The sequence below is a fragment of the Mustela putorius genome, unplaced genomic scaffold (genome assembly GCF_011764305.1).
Source record: "Mustela putorius furo isolate JIRA1106 unplaced genomic scaffold, ASM1176430v1.1 tig00003845_pilon_pilon_pilon, whole genome shotgun sequence".
Classification (NCBI taxonomy): domain Eukaryota; kingdom Metazoa; phylum Chordata; class Mammalia; order Carnivora; family Mustelidae; genus Mustela; species Mustela putorius.
This window is the reverse complement of record NW_025421998.1, coordinates 46,453,552-46,480,363: the sequence shown is the minus strand read 5'-3', so window position 1 is coordinate 46,480,363 and position 26,812 is coordinate 46,453,552. Positions and strand designations below refer to the sequence as shown.

The 26,812-nt window shown below is 37.4% G+C and overlaps 1 protein-coding gene and 1 pseudogene across 4 annotated transcripts in view; both read left to right on the top strand.

The window, feature by feature from the left end:
• Positions 1–26,812, top strand: part of ETV1 (ETS variant transcription factor 1) — a 249,818-nt gene that overhangs the window by 128,732 nt on the left and 94,274 nt on the right. For all 4 annotated transcript variants that reach the window (XM_013051702.2, XM_013051699.2, XM_013051701.2 and 1 more), the window contains 2 exons: positions 2,062–2,126; positions 18,754–18,860. The gene's annotated coding sequence lies outside the window, so the exon portion shown is untranslated. The remainder of the gene's footprint in view (positions 1–2,061; positions 2,127–18,753; positions 18,861–26,812) is intronic.
• LOC106004914 lies at positions 9,159–11,173 on the top strand (annotated as a pseudogene).

Below are 26,812 nucleotides of genomic sequence, written 5' to 3'. Positions count from 1 at the left end.
TGAAGCATTTCTTTCTTGGTATATCACTGGACCTCAGGAAATAGACTGAATTGCTACACTGTCATGTATGCCCACATTCCACTGGCCAAAGACAGTCATCTGGCAAAACCCAATACAAATGCTTCTGGTGAGGGGAACTCCATAGTGACAGGGCAAAGTGCATGGACGTACAGAAAAAATAGGAAGAATGAGGAACAGTTATCTACCTACCACATGTGTCTTTACAATTAGTTTTTATTATGTTTACATTTGTCATTCATATCTGAAATAGGAATGCATATTAAAATATTTCATTTCTATAGACATGGATAGATGCACTCCTTATAACAAAAAGAAAAGAAGTGAAAATTTACCACTATTGAAATGTAGTTTTTCTATCTCCATTATGAAACTGGAAAAATATGTGTATTTAATTTTGTCTTCATACTTGACAAAATTTTCATAAGACTGGCCTATATTAATCATTTGATATTACTCGTAATTCTGCTGGTATGAGAAATTACAGTGATTTTACTCATGTTAGCAATTTAAATGAGTAAAACTATAATTAAAAATATTAAGGGATTTTGTCTATAAGGGATGTGCACCACCAAACAGAAGAATGAAAAGGTATAATTTTTAATTTGCAGTGATAAAATTCATGTGAAAATTGCTCAAGATAGAAATTTTTTACAATTACTTGATGCATGTGGTCTAAAATCGGTTTCAATAAACCTTTAAAGGAAACTTCATGGAGCATGTTTACATAAATACACTGCAGAATAATTTATACATTTAAATTGACTTCCATGTGGAAATGATGTCATTGAAAAAATATTCAATACTTATTAATTATACCAAATCTTTGCCTCCCTGAGTACTTGTCAATGATTATCTATAGTCTAAGCAAAATATTATATAAGAACAGTTTGTTAGGCTTCATGTATGTACTTATGTATCTGAAAGACAGAGAGTATGTACTTATGTATCTGATGGACAGAGAGAGTGAGAGCACAAGCAAGAGGACCGGCAGGCAGGGAGAGAAGCAGGCTCCCTGCTGAGCAGGGAGGTCAGGGCGGGACTCGATCCCAGGATCCTGAGATCATGACCTGAGCCAAAAGCTTAACCAACTGAGCGACCCAGGTGCACCTGTTAGGCTATATTATGCAATCTTTTTTTTTTTTTTAAGATTTTATTTATTTATTTGAGAGAGACAGTGAGAGAGAGCATGAGCGAGGAGAAGGTCAGAGGGAGAAGCAGGCTCCCCATGGAGCTGGGAGCCCGATGCGGAACTCGATCCTGGGACTCCGGGATCATGACCTGAGCCGAAGGCAGTCATCCAACCAACTGAGCCACCCAGGCGTCCCTATATTATGCAATCTTATTTTAAAAAGTTTACTACCGGGGCGCCTGGGTGGCTCAGTGGGTTAAGCCGCTGCCTTCGGCTCGGGTCATGATCTCAGGGTCCTGGGATCGAGTCCCGCGTCCGGCTCTCTGCTCAGCAGGGAGCCTGCTTCCTCCTCTCTCTCTCTGCCTGCCTCTCTGCCTACTTGCGATCTCTCTCTGTCAGGTAAATAAATAAAATCTTTAAAAAAAAAAAAGTTTACTACCTTGCTCTGATACTTAATAAGATCTATAAATATGCATTTAGCTATACATTTTCTTAACAATCCTGGAACAGTCACACCTTTAAATTCCTTTCTGGTGCCTTGTGTACAAGATAGAACAGTTTTAGAAAGCTCAAAATAATGAAAATTTAGGGGCTTAATGAACTGTTCCATTTTTTTCTTCTTAGAAATTAATATGCAACTAGTAACTTATATAATAGTCATACTTGAGAGGCTGGGTCTGAAAATTCAACATGAAGATCTGTTTAAGAAGTATTATTGCCATAAATTTAAGGAGCCAATACTGAATTCTCTTTATCTCTCAGTTATTTTGTATCTGTTTGGGTGGCCTACCAAGAATCCTTAGCCCAGCTTTAGTATGAATTTCATGTGGAAATGAGCCTCCTGTTTGGCCTTTGTTTTTCTTTTGCCACATACAGTTTAATAACTGCTGGTTCTTTGTGTTTTTTTCCAGGAGTTCTGAAGAGTGTGTCCTATCAGATGTGTTTTTTGTTCCCACTTGCCACAAATAGAGAACAGGTATGAAAAATACCCCAGGAAAATGAGGCCTCACACTATCATCCTATGGAGTCCTGCATCGGGCTCTCTGCTCAGTGGGGAGCCTGCTTCCCTCTATCTCTCTCTCTCTGCCTGTCTCTCTGCCTAATTGTGATCTCTGTCTCTCTGTCAAATAAATAAATAAAATCTTCAAAAAAATAAGTCATTTACTCCTATATGATAACTCACTGTTGTATTGTTCAGTTTTTAACTAGGGTTCAGATATAGATCAGGCAAGAGCCATGCTCAAGTTACCTGAAACTGTAGTCAACTTTGACAATGTTGGTGCTTTCAGAAGTTCTCTGGCTTTCATTACCATCATGTATTCATATTCATAAGGAAAAATGTTTGAGTTTTTCAGCACAAAGAATACTGGACTGCTAATTAATACTACCTTTACTGAAGTATGTATGTGAAGATAAGAAAAAGGATGTCTCACTCTGGTTCTTAATTTCATCTTTTATAAAATGAAGAATTAGAATTGTATTGGCTACAAGGGTACCTCTGATAAGAGGATATTGTAGTGAGAAGAATTGTGTGTAGCCATTATTTGTGACCAGTTGGCAGATCATATTTGTGAGGGTCTTGAGTGTAGAGCGTGAGACAGGATAGTTTATTGGTAGACATTAATTTGTGTTTCATTTTCATTGCCATGGAAGGATTAGAAAAAACAAGAGCTATTTTCATTTTGGTATCTCTATTTCACTCCCATCCTCATTCCAGAAAGTAGCTAGAGTTTGTGCTTCCTTTGTTACCTAAAGATAAACTTCCCGAATCCCAGGGTTTCTTTCTGAAGTCTCAGTTTATTGAAGAATTATGCTGGAGGCTAGAGAGAGGAATGGAGGAAGACACAGAGGAGCAGAAGCAACCAAAGTAGAAAAAGATTGTCTCGAATAGGAAGGTGATGAACAGTTCTTGGACCCATGATTAACAGGGGTCCATTCGTCCGTCCTTGCTGAAACCCCAAGAGTATGGAAGAACCTGGGGGAGTTTGGTTGAGAACATGGGTCTTCTAAGGAGGTAGGTCTTGAAGTACTTGACAAAGCTACTTTTGACTGCGACTACCTACCTTTAAGAAGATGTAGGCTTATATATTAAGTATGTCCTCAGGTTTCTGTTTGACTATAGAGCTGAGGCCTTCCCCCATTTTCCCGTCATCCTGTGAAACTCCCAAAAAGGCAGGTAGATGTTGCCAAAATGACTAAAGTTGGATCTCTTACCAACCAAGCAAGAAGAAGCTTAGAGTCAGAGTCCATCTGATTTAATGACAAGAAAGATAATGTGACATTTATTGTTAGCGAATTTAGGAACTAAAAATTATAATGGCAGCATAATACTGCAGTAAAAAGATTCTTTGAAAATGAACTATAAACATAATCTGAATAATTAAATTAGAATTATTTTCCTTCCCTCTAAGCATCAAAAAGCAAAGTTCAAACTATAGAGAGAGGGAGGGAGAAAACAGTGTTGTAGTTTGTTAGAATAAATCACTGCACATATAAATTTTCTAGGATTTTTTAATGTGCAGAAAAATGTAAAGTTCTCCAGATTTTTACTTACCCAGAAGGTAAAAATTTTTAAATCAATTTATTTTTTTATTTTTTATTTTTAGCCCTTATGAGTGTACATCACTACACATTCAGGAGATTTGCCTTTACAAAGCTTAGTTACTTCAAGAAAGAGTCCAGTGAACCTGTCACTGTGATGTAGTGGTGGGAAACACACTCCACTGTGTGTCAAGTGTCCTGACTCGACTCCCAGTTTCTGACCTTAACCCTGTGGACTTGATTAAATCATTTAATTTCTCTGATTCTCAGTGGTATCATCTGCAAATTACAACAATTGTAATGAGAGATGCCAAAGCATTAGCTAACTTGAATTTTTTATTATGATTTTTCAAATACTTTATTTTCCTGGCTTTAGCCACATACCTTGAGAACTTCCGTCTTCACTGCCATTCATCAGTCAAGATCAACAGTGAAAAAAGCTCCTGATTCTTGTATCAGCTAACAATTTCAGAATTCCCTTTTCTGATTGTTTTCAGAGTCTATTTGAGTTCCCCAACAAAATGAGTATCAATACTATGACTTTAAACTCACACCAATATTCAAAGAAAGGCAACATTACCCACATTTTTTTTAATTCACAAAATGCCTTCCAAATGGTTATAGTTGTTTGAAAGAAAACCCACACTTGAAGGCTCTCTTATATTAAAATTCTTCAACAAAAACATGTTGCCAGCATTGATGACATCTAAAGAGGATGAAATCTAAAAGCACATTAGGCAATGGCAGTGTCTTGAAATAAGCATCATCCTCTGTTTATATGTTGTATTTATTTCACTAAATATAAGGAATGTATGTTTGCCTTAATTAGGATTTTTTCTTTTTTCTTTCTGAAACTTCAGTAAGGTTTTATGAATTGTAGAAAGTACTCGGCTAAGGCCAAAAAGAATATGTATTTACATTATTTGTTCTTCTTCAAAATCAGAAAGAATGATACCATAATTATATCAATGTTTACCAAAAGAGACTTCATTTTTCTGCATATGTACATTTTTTTTTCAAAGACTTTATGTATGTATTTACTTGAGAGAGAGTGAATGAGAGAGCATGTGAGGGGAGAGGGTCGGAGGGAGAAACAGACTCCCTGCTTAGCAGGGAGCCTGTTGCAGACTCAGTCCCAGAACCCCAGGAGGATGACTGAGCCGAAGGCAGGTGCTTAACCAATTGAGCCACCAGGTGCCCCTGTGCATGTATACGTTTAACTGAACAGAAAATTATAGTTCAGACATGTAGGGAGACTGAGCTAGAATTTCTGAACTAATTTATTAGAAGGTGAAAAGTAGTAATTCAAGCATATTTTGTTTACTCAACCCATTGAATATTTTCCTTTTATTTCTTTTTTCATTTTTCTTTATTTTTAATTTTTACTTAATCTCTAGAAGTAGTAAATGACAAAAATAAATGTGGTTATATTAATCAAATTTGTAACAACACTATTAGAAAAACTGAAAACAATGTGTATAGCTTTCAAGACTCCAAGTGTGAAAAACAAACAACATACCAAAGTATACAGAAAGATATGGTAAGCAAAAAAAAAAACAAAAACAAACCCCACCCAGTATTTGTGGGAATGTCAATTTCAATTGGATTTCTAGAGACGATCTAGATCTCAGAGGAGATGACTTAAAAAAATAAAACACACCAGAGAAGCTGCAAAATCATATATATATTTTTAATTTTTTATTTGAATATAGTTGACATATGCATTACGTTAGTTTCCGGTGTGTACCATAGCGATTTAGCGTCTCTGCACGTTCTGCTATGCTCACCACAAGGGTAGCTCCCATCTGTAATCATACATGGTATTAAAATATAAATGACTGCATTCCTTGTGCTGTACTTTTTATTCCCCTGACTGGAAACCTCTATCTCCCATTCCCCTTCCCATTTTGCCCATCCTTCCACCTCTCTTCCCTCTGGCAACCATCATTTTGATCTCTGTGTTTATAGGTTCGATTCTACTCTTTGGTTTGTTTGTTTATTTGTTGTTTTGTTTTCTAGATTCTACATATGAGTGAAATCATATGGTTATTTGTCTTTCTCAGTCTGACTTATTCACTTAGCATCACACCCTCTACGCTCATACATGTCACAAATGGCATGATCTCATCCTTTTTTTGTCTGTGTCCTATTCAACGTGTGCGCACGCACGCGCGCACGTGTGTGTGTGTGTGTGTGTGTGTGTGCACGCATGTGTGTATGACATCTTCCTTATCTATTCATCTATCAATGAACACTTAGGTGGCTTCGCTATCTTGGCTATTATATATAATGCCTCAAGAAACATAAGGGTGCATGTATATTTTCACACTAGTATTTTTCATTTTCTTGGGGGTAGATAGCCAGTAGTGGAATTACTGAATCATGTGGTATTTCTATTTTTAATTTTTTGAGGAACCTCTGTACTGTTTTCACAGTGACTGTACCAATTTACATTGCCACCAGCAGTACAAGAGGGTTCTTTTTTTTTTTCTCTGCATTCTTGCCAACACAAGTTATTTCTTTTTTCTTTTATTCTTTTAGCCATTCCGACAGGTATAAGGTGATATCTCATTGTGGTTTTGGTGTGCGTTTCCCTGATGATTATCTTTTCATGTGTCTATTGGTCATCTGTGTGTTCTATTGGAAAATATCTTTTCAGGGAGAGCCTGGGTGGCTCAGTTGATTAAGTATCTGCCTTTGGCTTAGGTCAAGTTCCCAGAGAGCAGCTCAGGGAGGGCTCCCAGCTCAGGGAGTCTGCTTCTCCCTCTACCCCTCTCCTCTGCTTGTGATAGCTCTCTCTCTCTCTCTGTGTGTGTGTCAAATAAATAAAATCTTGAAAAAAAAAAAAAAGAAAATATCTTTTTGGGTCTTCTGCCCATTTTTTAATCAGATTGTTTAAATTTTTTGGTGTTGAGTAGTGTAGATTCTGTATATATTTTGGATATTAGCCTCTTATGATATATCATTTGTACAGTGATATATATTAATACATAAAATAGATAATACATAAAAATATATATTATAGGTAATAATAAATAACATATATATTTACAAATATCTTCTTTCATTTAGTAAGTTACCTTTTTTGTTTTGTTGATGCTTTCCTTCGCTGTGTGAATCTTTTTATTTTGATGTAGTCCCAACAGTTTATTTTTGCTTTTTTTCCCCTTTCCTTAGGATACATATCTGGAAAAATGTTGCTGTGGATGATGTCAGGAAAAATTACTACCTGTGCTCTCTTCTAGGACTTTTATGGTGTCATATCTCACATTTAGGTCTTTAAAACATTTTGAGTTCATTTTTGTGTGTGGTGTATGAAAGTGGTCCAGTCGTTCTTTTGCATGCTGCTGCCTAGTGTATTGGAGAGACTGTCTTTTTACCTATTGTATATTCTTGCCTCTTCTGTCATAGATTAAATGATCATAGAAGCATGGTTTTATTTTGGGGCTGATCTATAGATCTTTGTGCCCATTTTGGTGCCAGTACCATGTGGCTTTAATTGCTACAGCTTTGTAGTTTATCTTGAAATCTGGAATTGCGATACATCTAGCTTTGTTCTTTTCTCAAACTTGCTTTGCCTACCCACAGTCTTTTGTGCATCCATACAAATTTTAGTATTTTTTTGTTCTACTTCTGTGGCTGCTATTATTGTTGTGATAGGAATTGCATTGAGTCTGTAGATCGCTTTGGGTAGCATAAACATTTTAACAATATTAATTCTCCTAGCCCTTTTAGCATGGAATGTCTTTCCACTTCTTTGTGCCATCTTCACTTTCTTCCAGCAGTGTTTTTTAATTTTCAGAGTACAGGTCTTTCACCTCCTTGATTATGTTTATTCCTAGGTACTTTATTATTTTTAGTACAAGGGTAGATGCAAGAGTTTCCTTAATTTCTCTCACTACTACTTTGCTCTTAGTGTATATAAACACTACTGGTTTCTGGGTATTAATTTTGTATCCAAATTCATTTATTACTTCTAATAGATTTTTGTTGAAGTCTTTATGCTTTCTATGCATAGTAGTACAAATAGTGACAGTTTAACTTCATCCTTACCGGTATGGATGCCTCTTACTTCTTTTTCTTGTCCAATTGCAGTGGCTAGGACTTCCAGTATTCTGTTAACTAAAAGTGGAGAGCGTGGACATTGTTGTCTTGTTCTTAATCTTAGAAGAAAAGCTCTTAGTTTTTCCTTGGGGTATAATGTTTGCTGCAGATTTTTCTATGTTTTTTTTTATGTTGAGGTATGTTCTCCCTATTCCCATATCGTTGAAAGTTTTTATCATGAACAGATGTTGAAGTTTGCTAATGCTTTCCCTGCATCTATTGAAAGGGTCACATAATTTTTATTTTTTGTTTTGTTTATGTAGTGTATCACATGGTCATTTAAGTTTGAATATATTCTTTAAAAATGTTTTTTACTCCATATTTTATGTGTATGTTGCCATATTTTACATATATTTATTTGTAAATTTCTTTTTCCTTTTTTGGGGAGCAAATTCCTCTGCCTCCCTATTTTGCTTGACATTCTGTGTTTGTTCATCTAGATTAGGCAAAACAGCTACTTTGTGTAAACTTGAAGGAATGGATTGTTTCTCTTGCTATTCTCTTTTGTCATTGTCTCTGTCTTTTGTTGTTTGGAAGTGGTTCAGTCAGCCTTTGGTTCTTCTTAGGAGGAATTGCTCTCTAAATAGGTATAATATTGTGTGTTCTGTGGAGGTGGTAAGCACAGGATCTTTCTACATCACCATCTTGGACTAGAACCCTATTTATGATTTTCCTTAAGAAATACCCTTTAATTTCTTTTCAGTGTTCCAAAATTCATTGTTTATGCACCACGCCCACTGAAAAGAAATAAAATAAAACAAAATGGGTGGTGGGGGGGAGAAATACCCTTTAGTAGAGGCATCTGTTAAACATGTCCCTATTGGTCACCAAAGACCCACAGTGTCAAAGTGCCAGCTTTTTTTCGAATTTTAAGATTTGGGATGTTTTCTGGAAATCAGTTCAGTAACTGTAAATTATAATAGGCATGCATATTTTGTTCACTTTAGCCTTTATAAGTAGGAATTGCTTGCAACACTGTAATGAGACTAAAATAAAGTCATTGACTTAAACTCTGAATACTCAGATTTGTCCATAGGATTTGAGGGTAGGCAAGAAAGCAAAAAAGTTAGTAATTCTGTCTTATAGTTAGAAAAGCTAAAGCAGAGACATCATTAAATGAGTTTCACAGAGTTAGAGAGAGTAGGCAATGTCAAGTCTAGAACATAAAGAATCTTAAGCCATTATCTTTCAGTCTATGAAAATTAAGTCAGAATGATTAATCCTGGGCACCTGGGTGGCCCTGTCATTTAAGTATCTGCCTTTGGCTCAGGTCATGATTCCAGGGTTCTGGGATCGAGTCCCACATCGGGACTGAGCCAGGGGCTCAGAGGGGAGTCTGCTTTGCCCTCTACTCTCCCTACTTGCTTGTGATCTTTCTCTCTCTCTCTCTCTCAAATAAATGGATAAAATCTCTTACAAAAATAATTCTCTCAGTAAAACTTCCTGGTTACACTTTGTGCTTGTGGAAGTACAAGAATTTCTATCCTGTAAGTTTTCACCCATTCCCCCAAAGAAATGATAATACAAATAGCTAACTACAAGTATGAATAACCCCAAATAATACCATGGTGGGATGCAGCCTGTCTTATGAAGTGTCTATGAAATTTTTACATCACCAGAGAAGTCATCCTTGGTTTCCTTAACCCACAAAAAATAAGTTAAGCAGTCAAATTGTAGGAAAATCTCATACAAATAGACAAATATGTTCTAAATACTTTGCTTTGCCCCATATTTTAAAAAGTAATTTTATATTTACATACACACAGAAATTGAATAAACTTTGATTTAAAATTTTCAACTCTTCTTTTTAGAAAATGCCAGTCTATAGGACTTCAATTGGAAAGGAAATCTTTTGTAATAGTACATAAATCACCTCCTGACAATATTAATAGGCATTTCCTAATTCCATATATTGTATTCATTTTATCAAACAGGAAATGCAAATTCCCATTCTTTGTTATTCTCCCATTAAAGATATGCCACTTCATTGAATTAGAGACTTTTGTTGAACACAAGCCAACCATTAAAATGAGATTATGAATAAGAAACACACATATTCATCCTACCACTTTCATTTGTAAAAGTTCATGAGAACTCTAGCTGCCATCTTGCTCCCCCGCCTGTGTGCACCTAATCTCAGCTGGTCCACCTGAGACTCCCTAAGCACCAACCCTATTCCCCCACGCAGTCCCATTTCTGCTCCAACAATATGAAAGAAACTATCATGAACCAAGTGAAATTTACCAAACTGCAAGCACAAGTGTGCCCTGGTGGGAAAGGGACTGCTTGAAGAAAGTTGATGGCTCATAGAATGGCTATAGCAGATGATTAAAAAAAAAAAAAAAAAAAAAAAAAAAAAAAAAAAAAACCCTTCAGTTCTCCCTAAAGAAGTCAGGGATAAATAATATCTCTGGTATTGAAGAAGTGAATATGTTCACAAACCAAGGAACAGTGATCCATTCTGACAACCCCACAGTTCAGATATCGCTGGCAGAGAACACTTTCTCCATCATAGACCACGCTGAGACAAAGCCGCTGACAGACATGCTTCCCAGTATCTTAAACCAAGTTGGTGCAGACAGTCTGACTAGCTGAAGAAGACTGGCTGAAGCTCTGCCTACACAGTCTGTGGGAGGAAAAGCCCCATTTGGTACCAGAGAGGATAATGATGATGATGAAGTTCCACATTTTGTGGAGAATTTTGATGAAGCTTCCAAGAATGAGGCAAACTGAATTGAGTCAACTTTTGAAGAAGGGAAAACTTGAAGAAGTTACTGGGAAGCTGCTATCTTATATTATGACTGCCTTATAAATTTTGTTCATGGCTCTGATAAATCTAGATCTCTAATATTTTTAAACCCAGGCCCCTTGGACACTGCAGCTCTTTTCAGTTTTTGCTTACACACAATTCATTCTTTGCAGCTAATTAAACTGAGGAAGCCTGGGAATAAAGTTTGAAACAAGGTTAATAAAGTTCTTTGCCTGGGGAAAAAAAAGTGTGGGAGACTAGGAGAGAATAATGAAACATCTAAGTAGTTCTGTCCTAACACAAGAGGGGATGCATCACTTTTCAGAGCCCCACACTTACATGGGCCTTCATTTGTATTTTTCTCCCCAAATATTATTTTATCTTGTAAATATTAAGGACTGGCTTACATATAAATGTTTCAGTTCTTCTTGATAATGGTCATTTATCGGAGATTCTTCTTTAGAACCAATAATACGTATAGCATATTAGTTGGAACTTACACTTAGCATTTCTTTTCCAAATCCCAATTTTTTTCTTCCTACTTCCCTGACTGTCCCCCCTTTTTTTAGTAATAGCTAAATTGATAATACAAATTAAGAAAGGATTTGTGTTTGTGGAGATTAGTGAAAGAATGGTGAGAAAGATTTTTTTTAATTTTTTTTATTTATTCATTTGAAAGAGTGAGCGAGCAAGAGCATGAGCCAGAGGGAGAGTTAGAGGGAAAGGGAGAAGCAGACACCCCGCTGAGCAAGGAGCCCAAGGCGAAGCTCCATCCCAGGACCCTGGGATCATGACCTGGGCTGAGGGCAGATGCTTAACCCACTGAGCCACCCAGGCGCCCCAAGAAAGATAATTTTTTAATGATAGAGTTTTTATTTATATTGTAGGACTTCCTTAGTGTTCAAGTTTCGTATTTCTTCATACACTCTAGTCTCCCTATTGACTGCTGTCGCTCCGTATAATTGGAATTGTGAGCCGGATTCCCAAAAAAGGTTGCAATAAAAAGGGAGAAGTGGAAAAGTTATAAAGAAATAAAAATAAGTGTTGGTTTTATTATTATGTACCCACTATTATTAAGTATATCATTAAGCAGTCATTGAAGCCAACAATAACCTTGTAAGCTGCGTGCTATTTTTTTTTTAAAGATTTTCTTTATTTATTTGATAGAGAGAGATCACAAGTAGGCAGAGAGGCAGGCAGAGAGAGAGGGCGAAGCAGGCTGCCTTCTGAGCAGAGAGCCCGATGCGGGGCTCGATTCCAGGACCCTGAGATCATAACCCACTGAGTCACCCAGGCGCCCCATGAATGCTATTTTTAATCTACATTTCAAAAGTGTCAAAACAGTGCTTAGATTAAACAACCTGCCTAGGATCACACACAGCTATTAAGTGACAGAAGCAAGCTCTGGAATCAGGCAGCCTAGCCCCAGGAATGTATCCTTTCTTAATGTCTTCTTCCCCTCCCATTTTCTCTCAGCTGAATCCAGCGTTATCTTTTTTTATTATTATTTGTCTTACTAGGCAAGAAGCAGCTTGTTTCCATTCAGAAAAATTTCAGCTGTGATATCAAATTTTTTAAAATAATCAAATGTATATAATCTGAGAGAAAGTGAATGTGACAAGCATTGATCTGTTTGACAAAAGATAATTTCTTTTATCCTTTTATCAACACTGTGATGTAGATATTTTATTTTCCCCATTTCACAAAATAAATGAAGGCCCGGGAAAGTAAAGTAACTTACCACACATCACCCATCTGTTAAGCAGAGAAGGCATGATTTGTACCCATGCAGTCTGGCTCCAGAATCTTTGTTCCTTACAGGGACTGACTTCTCCATTAAGCATACAAACAGTGCCAAGGGCTCACCATATTTTAGGGGGTCACAAAAATGTTTCAATTTGAATTTCTTCAAAAATCAGAAGTAAAAAGTTAACATAGTAACATTGATTATATAATAAATATGAATGTAATAATATTGAATACATGATGATTTCTTATGCCAACAGACTTAAAAATAACAATAAAATTATATATGTATGTGTATATACATATATATATATAAATAAAAATTTTTTCTTCAGTGTAGGAAGTAGCCCATGAAAGCAAAAGCATTTAGGGCCCACAGATGTCAAACTACAGCCATGTTCTTAACTGCTGTGCTATGCTGCCTCTCATTAATAAATAAAGTTCACAGATACACATTCTTCAGTTTAGTTGTGGAAATAATTTTCTTCTGTAGTTACCTACTTATTATTTAGCACTCTTCCTTTTTCCCAGTGAATGGCATTCCATCATTTCTTCCCAACCAAAAGGGATTAAGTTTACTGCTAAACCGCATACCTAGAATCATAAGAGAAAGTGCTTGTAGACAATAAAATGTAGCTGAGGTCAATTTCACAAAACATAAGACTGAAATCAAATAAGTTGTTTCACTGAGCCTCATTAATTCAATGGAGAGCCATATTTGGGGGTGGGGGTTGGGGATTGATGACATAGATCTGAAAATACTCTGAAAGTTAAAAGGTAGTTTAAACGTTGTATCCTTACCTGTACTGATATCAAGCCTTGTTACAGTCTACATTTACTTTATTTTTTTGCGAATATTCATGTTTTATTGGAGAAATAGTGCTATGTAACATTCCAGAATTCCATAGCCTTTAAGTGTTATATAATATGCAGTGCATTGAGGTATGTATTTCTTTTCTGTGCTCTGAAAAATAATGAGGGTTTAAAATAAGAGATTGAGGGGCCCATACTTTGGTTTGGGGATTGACATTAGGATAGTGGTTTTCCACTTCTGGCTCACAGTCGAATGCCTACACAGTAAACTCTTTTCACAAGTTATTATGGTCTGCATATTTATGTCCTTCCCAAATTCATATGTTGAAATCCTATCCACCAATATGATGGTATTAGGAAGTCAGGCCTTAGGGAAATAAATAGAATTAGATGAAGTCATGAGGGTAAAGCCCTCATGAATAGGATTAACATCCTTGTAAAAGTTGCAAGAATGCTGCCTGTGTCCACCCTCTGCTGTGTGAGAATACAAGAGAAGTAGGCAATTTGTGATCCAGAAGAGGGACATGACCATATTGGTGCCCTAATCCTGGACTTGTAGTCTTAATGTTTATAAATCAGCCAGGGAATGTTTGTTTTAGCAGCTTGAAGAGACTAAGGCACCCCCACACACATATACATACATATATAATGCATAGACAGTATGAGATCGTAGTAAATAATTCTTAGAACTTTTTCACCTATATGCTCTTTGTATTTTAAAAATGTTTCATTACAATGTATTCTTCCTTTATAAAAGAATTTTAGAGTTAAAGGTATTTCCCCTTTCTCCACTGATATCTACCCACCCGCACCCATGCCTTTTCTGATATTCTTTGGGTTCTTATCTGGCAAAATAAAGACTGTTAACTTTATGTTAGCACTTACATAGTTTTGTTTTGTTTTTGTTTTTGTTTTAATTTTACCAATCCCCAATCGAACCAAACTGATGAACTACTCAAGAACCCCCAACTCTTTATAAAAGATGCTCTGGTATTCCACATGACAAACAATTTCTCTTTTTTCCTGAATGAGCTCATTAAGGCTCAAGGTGCCAGAGAGACTGATAGCTTTAGGGCACTACAGAAAAAAAAACAAAACTAAACTAAAAAAACCCAAAAATGGAACAAAAATGGAAATGCAAGTATCATTTCATCAATACTAATCAATAGCAATTTTCTCCTATTCCTATTGTAACCATTTCTTAGGAAAGAATGTCTTTTATGTCCACATGGTGATATTAAATCAATAGAATTAGTAGCCCTTGGGGTCGACTCCTACTGCTGCTTTGTTGCTTTGTTTTTGCTCAGAAAATTAACACAAGTATTTCACCCACTTGAATCCATAGAGCTTTAGTCCTATACAATGTTCTCCCAGGGAAAAATAGTAGGTGTTCAAACACTTTTGATAAGTTTACTCGGTCTCAACCCCAACCCCTCACCATCCCCAACTCTAGGTGGCCCTAAACCACCTCCACTGAAATTTAGTTCACTGGGAACCTTCTCATATTAAAGGCTCTGGTAAGTGCCAACGGGATATTTGTTTTATTTTAGTTTAAATTAACTTAATTGCATTCAACTCAGCATTTCTTAAACTTACCCCAGCACAGCACCCCCCTGCCCCACAACACCTATTAGTGTTCCAAGATAACATCCTTCCCTCAGGACAAACTTTGAGAACTGTGTTCACTTTATTGTGTAATCACAGTCATCAAGACTACACTTAGAAAGTACTTGAAACCAGACTTGCACAATTCTTCAGCATCCATTCATTCATTTGTCTTGAGGTGAATGGGAGTTGAATGACCTGAGGTTTATGTCTCTGTTTCTCTGCTTACTGGTTCTATGACTTGTGGGTGAATCCTTTCCCTTTTTTGAGTATCGGTTTCCTTGACTTTATTTCCATTTATTTATTTATTTATTTATTTATTTGAATTGTTTCACAGAGATGCCCATTTTATTGAAGAAACTTTATCAGACTTTATAAAGTTGCCCCACATTTCTGAATGTGAATCTTTTTTTTTTTTTTTTTAAATTTTTTATTTTTTACAGGTCTGTGAATCACCAGGTTTACACACTTCACAGCACTCACCAAATCATGAATGTGAATCTTTATGTGAATCAAGCTTTATAATTGTTATTGGAAATAATGCTTCAGATTTAATGTTTACTTTGCCACATATACCTAAGCAGTTTTGAGACTTGACTTGTTAGGCAGATTCATTTTATTCAGGGGGGCTTGGTTAACCTGCATCATTAGCATATGTGTGAAATTAGAAGTACTTAGGGACCGCACTGTCTTCAGCTTTTTCTCACCAAGGCTAACCTCCAGGAGGTGTAGGTTAGCAGGAGGCTTGCTCTCATAGTGTATCCCTTTCTGTGGATTTTCCTAACCCAGTAAACAGATTTTTTTCAGCAGAGGGAAATGGAAGGTATAAAAGTAGGTGGGTAGCTTGTTCAGTGATTGAACCTAAAAATCAAGTGTGTATTTGGAAAAGCATACTTTGTAAGAACAACAGATTGTCAAAGGTTGCATGATGGGACAGTTCCAGGAAATCATAAAGGCCCTCAAGCGATCCCAAAATAATCAAGTTCAGGGTTTCCTTGACTTTAAAAAGGGCCACTAATACTGCTAGTGCTAGTGCTGTTCTCAAGACCTCATGAGAAAATCAAGCAATATATAAAGTGCTCAGTGCCCAGAGCAGAGCTCAGTGTTTCTTCCCACTCATCCCTCAACCTCCTATGTTTCACAAATGAGAACAGTTAAAAATGAACAACAACAACAACAAATTCTAATTAAAAACAAAACAAAACATTTTTCCCATTCAAGTTTTTATAATTCTGAGGAAATTGTCTACTTTACTCATCCTGGGTTAGTGGGCTACCTGTGATTTCCATGACTACTGAAAAAATAATTTTACATGAGACTAATTGCAAAGCAGATCAATTTTTAGAATAAACGTCCTCGAAAATGTCTCTTTAATTTCCATTTAATTGGAACAGATTCATTTGCCATCCTTATTCATGCAAAACTCCCATTGACATCACTTAGTTCCAAACTAAATTAAGTAATGTAAATGATAAAAGCAGAATCACTGCACAGAAGCAAGAATATTGGGCTCCTTCTGTGGCTCCACACAATTGCAGAATCTAGCAGAAGGGGACTCGGTGGCAGAACAAAGCCTGTGAGCCTGTGAGGCAAGACCCTAAGCGAAAGCATAAACAAGAAAAAGTGGAATTTGAGGTCCCTGTCATGGACATTCGGAGACAGGATTTATAGAAGAGAGTGAAAGATTCCATTTCGCCTTGAACATGCTTCTAATTAACTGTATTCATTCAAGGGGTACATGGTGCATGCTTAGTTTGAGCCAGTTTTAGGCAGGCTTGTAAACAATCCTTAAGACCACTGGGATCCACCCTACTTTCTAAAGCTTACAACTTGTGGTAGGCAGAGGAGGAGAGAGGAGGGGTCAGGAAGGAAACAAAAACTAGGACACATATGTACACGAGTTGGAAAATCTTATACAAGCTGAATCCTATGATGAAAATAAGACAGATTAATTTGCTAGAGAGAGTGAGTAGGAGAACCATGGGAGCATGTCATGAAAGGCCCTTCCAAAGGGGTGTTTTGTTGCTCTTGTATCTCTACTTTTAGTTTATGCTTCCCATTTGGTTGGGGGTGCTGTATGATCTGTGCACTTCTCATGTAAGACACTGCCTGGTACACTGTGGTAATGAATACTGAATAGAGAATTTAATAGTAGGAAATACATTCGAACTTCAGCATAAGGGATTTAGTTATTATTAGACATATCCCAACCCCGGAGTATTAAATCCCTAAATGGTATTGTTCCTCTAAGTTCTCGATTTCCTTTGTGTCTTAGTCTGCTCAGGCTGCTGTTATAAAATACTATAGGATAGGTGTCTGACACTTATTTTCTCACAGTTCTTAATATTGGAAATATTGGAAATATCATGGTGCCAGCATGGTCGTGTTCTGGGGCTCTCTCTTCATAGCCTGGCTTTTTCCTATGTGCCAACATGGCTTGCTTGTGAAGGGGGAAGGGGGGCATGGGGAGGGGAGAGGGTGGAAAGGAGGGACATTTGGGGAGGGAAGGCAGGAAGGAGGGAAGAAGAGAGGGACTGAGGGAGGGAAGGGAGAGAAATGGGGGGTGTGTGTGAGAGAAATCCCTTTCTATTCTTTTAAAGCCCCTAATCTGTCTTGAGGCCCCACTCTCACGATCTAATTTAACCCAAATTACTTCCCAGAGGCCTCCTCTCCCAATGCTATCACATTCCAGGTAGGGCTTCAACATAGGTGTTTTGAGGGGGATGCAAATATTTAGCCTGGAACATTGGTTTAACAGCTTTAAAAATAGGATGTTTTTACTAAACCTTTCAAGACATCACTCAACTATGTGTAGGAATACAGCCATAAATAAGATAAAGCCCTTGTTGCCGTAGAGCCTTACGTCTAATTTTGGAAGCCATTTTGAATACATTCGAATGGCAAATAAATCTGTTGACTCTGATAGATTGGATATTTTTAAGAGAAAAATGTCCTTATGAGGCACCTGGGTGACTCAGTAGGTTAAGCATCTGCCGTAGGCTCCGGTCATCATTTTAGGGCTCTGGGATTGCGCGGGGAGCCTGCTTCTCCCTTGCCCCTCCCCCCCACCCTCCTCCCTGCCCATTCTCTCTCTCTCTCAAATAAATAAATAAATAAAATCTTAAAAAAAAAAAGTCTCATAGAGACCTTTAAATGGTCCCCAAATGATGACAGCCTCCTGATATTCACTGCTTTGTGCCATCCCTCTCTCACATTGGATTGGTCTTTGTGACCAATAGCATAGAGCAGAAGTGATCATTTGTGACTTGCAAGGCTAGGACATAAAAGACTGGGGCCTCCATCTCGAGCTTTCTGTCTTTTGGGTTATTTGCACTTGGGAAGCCATGTCATCAGCAGCCCTACGGAGAAACCCTTGTGGTGAAAAACTAAGCTCTATAGCCTGTAGTCACAAGGATCTGGGACTGCCAACCACCACATGAGCAAGCTTAGAAGCAGATTTCCCTCCAGATGACTGCAGCTCTAGCCCACAGCTTGACTACAGTCTCAAAAGAGACCCTGAGCCAGAAACACCCAACTGAGCTGTTTCTAGATTCTTGATTGAGAGATACTGTGAGATAATAATCGTCAGTCGATTTTCGCTATTAAATTTGGAGGGTGTTTGTTACACAGTATAGATAAGTAATGAGTCTTTCAGGGCAGTTAGTTTGAGAAACAATGGTGTGGAGTGTTCTTGACGATTTTATTAGATAATGAAGGCTTAAGTAAGTTAACAAATTCTTATTAAGTATGGCTGGATGTGTTGGAGAATAAGACTTGTTATGGTGCTGATATCAAACTAGGTGAGCTACCTACCAATGCTTCTTCCTGCTGTAAGATTACATCATCCAGAATCAAGCACTGGTATCTTCAATTGTGTCACAAATGATTCAAATAACAACAATATATAAATAACTATAATGAATGTCATGGCTTTTTCCTCTATTTTAACTGATAACATTTATTATTTTAAGAATTCTGAGTGGATTTGGGGGGTGTGTGTGAGAATGTGTGTATGTTCCAACTCTAAATGCTAAATTGTTTTTAGGTCTCCTCCATACACACACCTGAGGCCATGGGGTTTTGCTTCCTGAATGCCTTTCTAATAATGGCTTCCTTCATTGACTCAAATGACACCCATCTTTCCTAACAAAGGTAAGGCTTTCATTCATGATTAACTTTTTTTCTGGGTGGACTGTGTTGCCCTGAAATATATTTGATAAACTAATAAGCATTGATAATATTTGACAGAATGGAAACAGGGTGTAACTTCAATTTAGAATATAAAAGTGAACCAGGAATAAAAACCTGAGTTTTATTTAGAGTGTGTCATACAGATACAAAGAAGATTTGTAGCTTTCTTTGATGTGCTTACATGAAATGCCTGTAGTCAAACGGCTATTTTTAAACTTGAGAAGGAATTCAGGACAAAAGGAACATTTTAAATATAAAAGGGAATTCAGGAACATCACAAAGAAGTGAAATCACTATTACGAAGTTCAAAGACACATTGTTCTTCAAATACCAAGAATCTGACTTAAGTATCATTGGTGACCCTCATTCAAGGAAGACTTTCTAGGTTTTAAGGAAGTTACAGACATGAGGCTATTCTTTTGCCTCCTTTTTAGAAACTGTTCTGTTTTGGGCATCTATTCTATTTTACTTTCTTGAGATTACTTTCTCTGTTGTGCTTTCTTGTCAATTCTCTCTCTCCTTCAACTACCATGCTAGACTTTTTGAACCCTATAATGAGATCATAGAGGCAAGAAGACTGGCCTCTTGTGTCAGGCGTCAAGCGAGCCAACCACCAGAGACCAGGGGAGGTTCTGCTGTGTCAGTCCCTCACCTGAGGAGGATAATTATTAGAGACCAAGAATTGGTCCTCACATAGATGCGAAGGTAGAAAATTGTTTTAAACGTGGGTAGGAAGTCAGGCTGAGTGTTCCCAGGTGTCAAGGACATTTCTAAAAGTCATCCAGAAGGTCACAGTAATATAAATAATGGCATCAATGAGGATTAACTGAGAGTTGAGATGTGTTGTCTGACATCAGAGTAAAGTTCCAACAGATAAGAAACGTGACTTTTATGGAGTACCAACTCTGCAGTTTAAATACATCAGCTCGTTTCTCCCCCACAGCAATTTTGGAAAATAGATTTTATATCCATTATATAGATGTGGAAACTGAGACCTAGAAAGATAAGGTGATTTGCCTTGTGTTGGAGCCAATAATTCAAATCCATGACCCTCTGAGACCAACCCTCTTTCTATTATACTGGTTTTTTTCTCCTGTACTGTGGTTGATTAAAAGTAAGAAAGTCAGGGGGTTGCTTTCAAAAGGGTTCTAGGGCATCGAGTACAAACCCTTCATTTAATAAATTTTTAAAAAGGTCATATTTGTACAAGCTATGATTCTGAATTATATATTTCAGATACTTTGCTTTTGGCCCCATAAATATCACTGCTTTAGAAATCACAAAGAATGTTGTTATTGTTGTTTCTAAATGAGCTAAACCTACAAATGTGAGAAATATATTCAGTTGAGTGTAGCTTTTAATTTTCTTTTCTTTTCTTTTCTTCTTCTTTTTTTTTTTTTAATGACATATAATGTATTATTTGTTTCAGGGGTTCCAGTCTGTGATTAATCAGTCTTACACAATTCACAGCACTCACCATAACACATACCCTCCCCAATGTCCATCACCCAGTCACCCCATCTGTCCCACCCTCTCCCCTCCAGCAACCCTCAGTTTGTTTTCTGAGATTAAGAGTTTCTTATGGTTTGTCTCCCTCTCTGGTTTCATCTTGTTTCATTTTTAGAGCAAATTTTAATCTAAAAGCCATTTCTACTCAGGTAGTCAGCCCTTGCCAATTGCCCAACAGATTTTTGTTTTCAGAAAGTCATTGCTCATAACATTGCTTAAATATTTGAAATTTGTTTATATTTGTAGAGCAAGGCAGTTCAGGAGCATGCTATCCATTTACTGGATATCCATTCATCCTCCAGCAAGCATTTGACACCTTCTCTGTGTCAATGACTAAGGACACAATTGTAATCAAGATCCTAAGGAGTTTATCAAACAAAGGCAGTAAGAAATATTTATACATAATTTGGAGCTATGGAAAAATGTCACCTTTGAGAGCCACGAAGGAGGAATTCTCCTAATTCTCCTTTGGGGATCATAATTGGGTAAAACAAACTCTTTCCAGGAAGACTTTCTAGAGGAGGTTACCTTGGGAAGCCAGCCTGGAAATACTATTCCTCCCAATGTCTAATACACATAAAAGGTTAGCTTGTTAGGTATTTTGAGTGTTCTCAAGTTGTGTCCCAGAGGAATAAAAGTCAATTTCTAAAATGGACCTTTAGAACCCTTTTTGTCTTTGTTAACTAATCCATCTTTTACATTTGGGGAAAGTATAGCAACCGTATCTCCATTTCTTGTTGTGGTCCAGAAAACAACTGTAAGAGTAGAGATTGGTGAACTTTGTTGCTGTTTTATTCTTTTTAATTTAATTTACTTATTTTATTTTATTTATTTTTGCTGTTTGTTTGAAAGTTACCAATGCCATGCTTTTGGTTTTTAAAAATGTAAGGTGTCATCTTTCTAAAGGAAAGGTTAGGATTTGTATTTTGTTCTTTGCTTATAAGCATAATTATTCCAAATTATGTATCATTTAAAAGTTATGATCCCTGACTACCTACATATATTGACCTTCTACAAATGGAAACTTCTTCGGTTCTTACAAAACTAATTCTAATCTAAACTACTAATTCATTCATTCTTTCAGTGGTGTAAAAAACTTGACTGTAATACATGCATATTGTAACCAACCCCTATAAGTACTAGGAGAAAAATTCAGTTACCTTTTACTTCACATTAATCAGATCTACTAGAGGTACATGTGACTAAAAATAGAAATGGTTGTATCCTTTTTGATGATCAAAAAAAAAATCAACATGTTTAGATAAATATAGTATCTATAGAAAGAAAAAAGAAGCATAGATATATATTGTACATACTCAGTGGGGGTGATATTGCCCCCAAGTGTTGAAAATGCATTCTTGGAGGAATAGCTGTTAAGTATTATAATAGTTTGTGACTCTCCAAAGAAATACAGGACATGAACAGATACACAGTATATTTCTGATATTAAAATTTAATGAGAGGGCAGTTAGGGATAAAAAATGCCCGAAAAGTTTCCTTAAGGGGCAGTAATGAAACAATGTTGAGAAACTATGGTGTCTGTGTGTGTGTGTATGTGTGTGTGTGTGTGTATGTGTATTTTGTATGTGTATATATGTATACCTTTATGTGCTTTATTTTCAGTTTTGAACAAAAAGATTATATATTACTCTCTTTATTCTGTCTCATGCTTTTTTCACTTGACATGTTAAGCCACTTGGGAATCAGGGTTGACACATGCAAATGCTCACAGGGCTCATCTGGGTAACATTAACAAGAAAAAAATGAATTGGGGAAGAATGTGGACCATAGTAAAATTGAGAGCCCATGCTCCTTTACCCCTTAAGGAGTAACAATGTTCAGTTCCAGCTACTGTAGCCATGAAGGAATTTGGGCTCAGTGTTATTACATGCTCTCATTTGTCATGCAGTACTGGAAATCTGAATTTTAGAAGTTGACAGTGATTTCCCCATGAGGGTCAACATTTTGTGGGTCAAGCCAAACATGTCCTTGCTAATAAACATGTATGCCTCCCTTTGGATTTTAGTAGAAGTCCAATCCAGGTTTCTCAAGAAAGATTCAGAAACCAATTATAACAAAATGCCCTGCCACCAGATTTGTATGTGATGTGTTTGCTGGGCCCCAGCTCAGGCGTACTGAATTAGAAACTCTATGGATCCACCCAGGAATCCAAATTTTTAACATGGAGTTTCTTATGCAATCTTAAGTTTGTGAACCAAGGACATTGCATACTTTTTAACAGCGACACAACCAAAATTGAACTTCAAAACATGAAACTATAATACTTTTTAAAAATCATCCCCTTATCTATACTACATCTTCTTTAGACATGCATCAATCAATTGATGGACACTCGGCTGCTTTCATAGTTGGACTATTTTACATAATGCTGCTGTAAACATAAGGGTGCATGTATCCCTTTGAATTAGTTTTCTTGTATTCTTTGGGTAAATACCCATAGTGCCATTGCTGAATCATAAGGTAGTTTATTTTTTTTTTTAAACTTTTTGAGCAAGCCCCATGCTGTTTTCCACAGTGGCCACACTAGTTTGCATTCCCACCAGTCAAGTACCAGGGCTGCTTTTTCTCCAAATCTTCCCCAGTACTTGTTTCTTGTGTTGTCGAGTTTAGCTATTCTGACAGGTGTGAGGTTTTGATTTGCATCTCCCTGATGATCAGTGATGAGCATCTTTTCATGTGTTAGTTGGCCATCCGAAAGTCTTTTTAGGAGAAATGTCTGTTCATGTTTCTGGACATTTTTAATTGGATTATTTGCTTATTGGGTGTTGAGTCTTTAAGTTCTTTATATATTTTGGATAGTAACCCTTCACTGTATATGTCATTAGCAAATATCTTCTCCCATTCCACAGGTTGTGTTTTAGTTTTGTTCATTGTTTCATTCATTGTGGAGAAGCTTTTTAAACAGTGGACTATTAGCCATAAAAAAGGATGAAATTTTGCTATTTGTAATGACGCAGATAGAGCTAAAGAGTATAACGCTAAGTAATATAAGTCAGAGAAAGGCAAATACCATATGATTTCACTCATGTGGAATTTAAGAAACAAACAAGTATAGAAAAATAAATGAGAGAGAGACAAGTCAAGAAACACTCTTAATTATAGAGAATAAGCCGATTGTTACCAGAGGGGAGGGCTGAGGGAGACTGGATTGAGCCGGTGATGGAATTAGAGTGCACTTGTGAAGAGCAGCGGGTATAGAAGTGTTGTTACCGTCCTGCACACCTGAAACTAAACTCTCAGGAGGGAAAATAAAAACTTCAAAACAGAAACCATTCCCTTATTGATGGGAATTGAAATTGCTTCTAAATTTTTCCCTCTCTAAATAATACTTCAGCAAACATTCTTATGCACATTGCTTTTAGTTTTATAGGGTAGATTCCAAATCAGATTATGGGGTCCAATTTTAGGATCTAGTAGATACTCTAAAATTACTTTAAAAATGTTGCATAAAGTCACATTCTGACCAGCAATATATGTGAGTGCCCCCTTATCCCAATACTGACATCCCTGGGTAGTACAAAATTTTTTAACATTCTTTCTTATTTATTTTTTTAAAGATTTTATTTATTTATTTGACAGAGAGGGAGAGAGAGAGGACAAGTGGGGGAGTGGCAGGCAGAGGGAGAAGCAGACTCCTCTCCAAGCAAGGAGCCTGATGTGGGGCCAATATTCTTTATTTTTTAAATGCATAATATTCTGACTTCTTGTATAATTAAGATTTTTTAAATCATGTGTTTGCCTTTCCTCTTCTTGGGAAGTTTGCAGATAGCCCCAGGCTGATAATGGCAGGTTTGATAGTTAGACCCAAGACCTTCAGTTTCTTTGATACCTTCCCTTCTTCCTAGGCTCCACCCTCCCATCAAATCCCTGCTTGTTCTTCTCACAGGGCGGCCACTAAGCTATTAATTATCTTTCACCATTTTGGCAGGTCTCTAAGTTTTCTTTTGGAACTATAGTCATCTGTTTATTTCCTTTGCACATTTGGCTACTTAGTAGTTGATTTTTTTTTCTTACCTATTTGATGTAGCTTTGTGCAAACTAGGCCATAAACAATTTGCTTTATATATTTTTAAGAAACAAATGATAAAAGTTACTATTTTACTTAATAATCAACCCAATTTGAACAAATTTTATTTAATTTTAATCATATTAATAATTTAAAACAAGAAATATATTTTTTCTTTTTTTGCTGCTTTTAGAAACTCATCATTTAACATCATGCATTTTCAGTATAATGCTATAATAAGTTAACTGCAGAAAAGCCACTAAAGAATGTTATTTTATTTTATTAAATAACAGCAAAGGAACTGTAAAGATTTAAGTAGCTTATATGAAAGTTAAAATCTTTCCAAACTTGGATATGAATTTTTTTTTCTAAGGTGGGGGCTTTCTCTCAAGAGCTTCTATTTCAAAACCCAAATGGGATTTCAAAATACGAGTAAATAAATGTCAAAGCCTCTTGGCCTCTTCTCTGCCATTCTTTGCCTGAAATCCTGCCAAAATGAAATTTTCCATTCAAGGACTGGCATTTACTAAGCTGATTTTTCTTAAAGACTCACTTTCAAAAGTAGTGGAAATTCTGAGCAACTTTTGACGTTCCTCTCTGTGGATAGAACAGCTTCCTCTCTATAGACATTTTCCACAATGGCAACTTTTTCTGAAAAACGAATTTTTCAGTCCTTGAAATATGTTAGGCATCTAGATCTATTGTTTTTTTTTTTTTTTTCCCAGTGCCAAACCCAGAAGATAAACAGCAGCCAAACTAAAAGCTAGTGTTTCACTAGGTATCATAGCACAAAAAGGAAAGAGAAAGGGCAGAAGAAAAGTGGGAGAAAGGAGCATGGTCCAATAGTTCACTTGCTAGAGGGGCACATTTAGCTCAGAAAAATTGTGCTGTCTCAACAAAACTGAGCTGTAGCGAGACTGACTGTCTGCTTATTCACATAACATCATTTTCAATTACTGTTCAGATCAAATACTTAAGAGCTGAGTGCGTTTAAAGAATCCAAAGGCGTAACTATGGAGCCCCCCCCCACTCCCGCCCCTCCGCCGCCCTCACTACAGAGTAAAATCGGAGGATTAGGGCGCAGCTTCTTTTTGCCAGTCTAGCGCTGGTGGGGAGAAGGGGGAGTGCTTAGCGGAGCCTGTGAAAGAGTGAGGACTTGGGAAGTGGAAACTAAAACTGTCAGCCAGAAAAATCCTGCAGTATTCCTAAATGAAAGTTCAAAAAGTTAACAAGGAAACTGTGGGATGAATGAAAGGTAAAATCGAAAACTACAGGAAGCTGGTTGAGAAAACTGAAATCTGCAATCGAACTTTGCACTTCTAAAAGCAATGGCTTGACGCCCAAGTTAGTAGTCTGTCCTTAGGCTTTCTCCCCGCTCCTTTTCCCAGCTTTTCGCGTAGTAAATGCACCCTGAGATTGTCGCCCCGTGAGCCTTTAATTTCTGAGTTCCTTTCCTCTTGTTCTCAGACCTAAGCCTCCTTTTCCTCCAATAGTATTTGTTCAGAGACGAATTATAGCGGAGATGGAGGGGTAGAAAAAAGTTTTTTGGTTTGGGAAACTTGGGCCTTTGTTGTGTCATTTCCCCTGCCCCTCCACGCCCCCAACCACGTGACCAGGAAAGGCCGGAATTTTGTGAATGGAGCCGAAAGGTGGCTGCAGGGGCGGGAGAAGCTCCGCCCCTTCCCTTGAAGCGGCCAATCTCCTAGCGGAGCGCTGCGGGGTCAGCAATACACAACAATGGGCTGGGAACATACGATACATTATTGGCTGAGGCGAGCACCTCGCGGGGGCCTCCCCTGAAGCTCCGCCCCCTCCCGGTTGCCCTGGATACCCGTCAGGCTCTGGCCGCTGAGAAGGTCTTTGGAAACTGTTGCTCACGTTACCCAGGCTGGTTTATCCTGGGAATGCTGGGCGGCAGGACACCCTTGCTAATGGCTCCCCGCCTGACTGCACCCTCGATGTACCCCAGAGCCTTGGAGACCCAGGCTGTGCCCGGAACCCTTCCGTGGCCAAGGTTAAACTGCAGTTCCCGCCCCAAATGCCTGTAGGTGCTCGCGTTTGCACGGGCTGCTCGTACTCACTAGTTTCGGAATGCACCGTGGGTGTCCTTGCTGCTCATAAGTACTGGGTGTTTCCCAGTTAATACTTTTTCTGTTGTTGTTTATTTAAAAAATATATATATGTATATGTATATATTTTTTACATAGATCTTTACCCTCCTAGTTCCCTCCTTGGGTCTGGAATGGAGTCTTGTGGGCTCACACTCTCTTGTAAATGAGTCTCCATCACGTTCCATTTAAGGAAGGAAACTTTCAAATAGAAATTGAGAACTGCAGCACGTTTCCCTACGGGCGGAACAGCTGCCGGAAACGTCCTT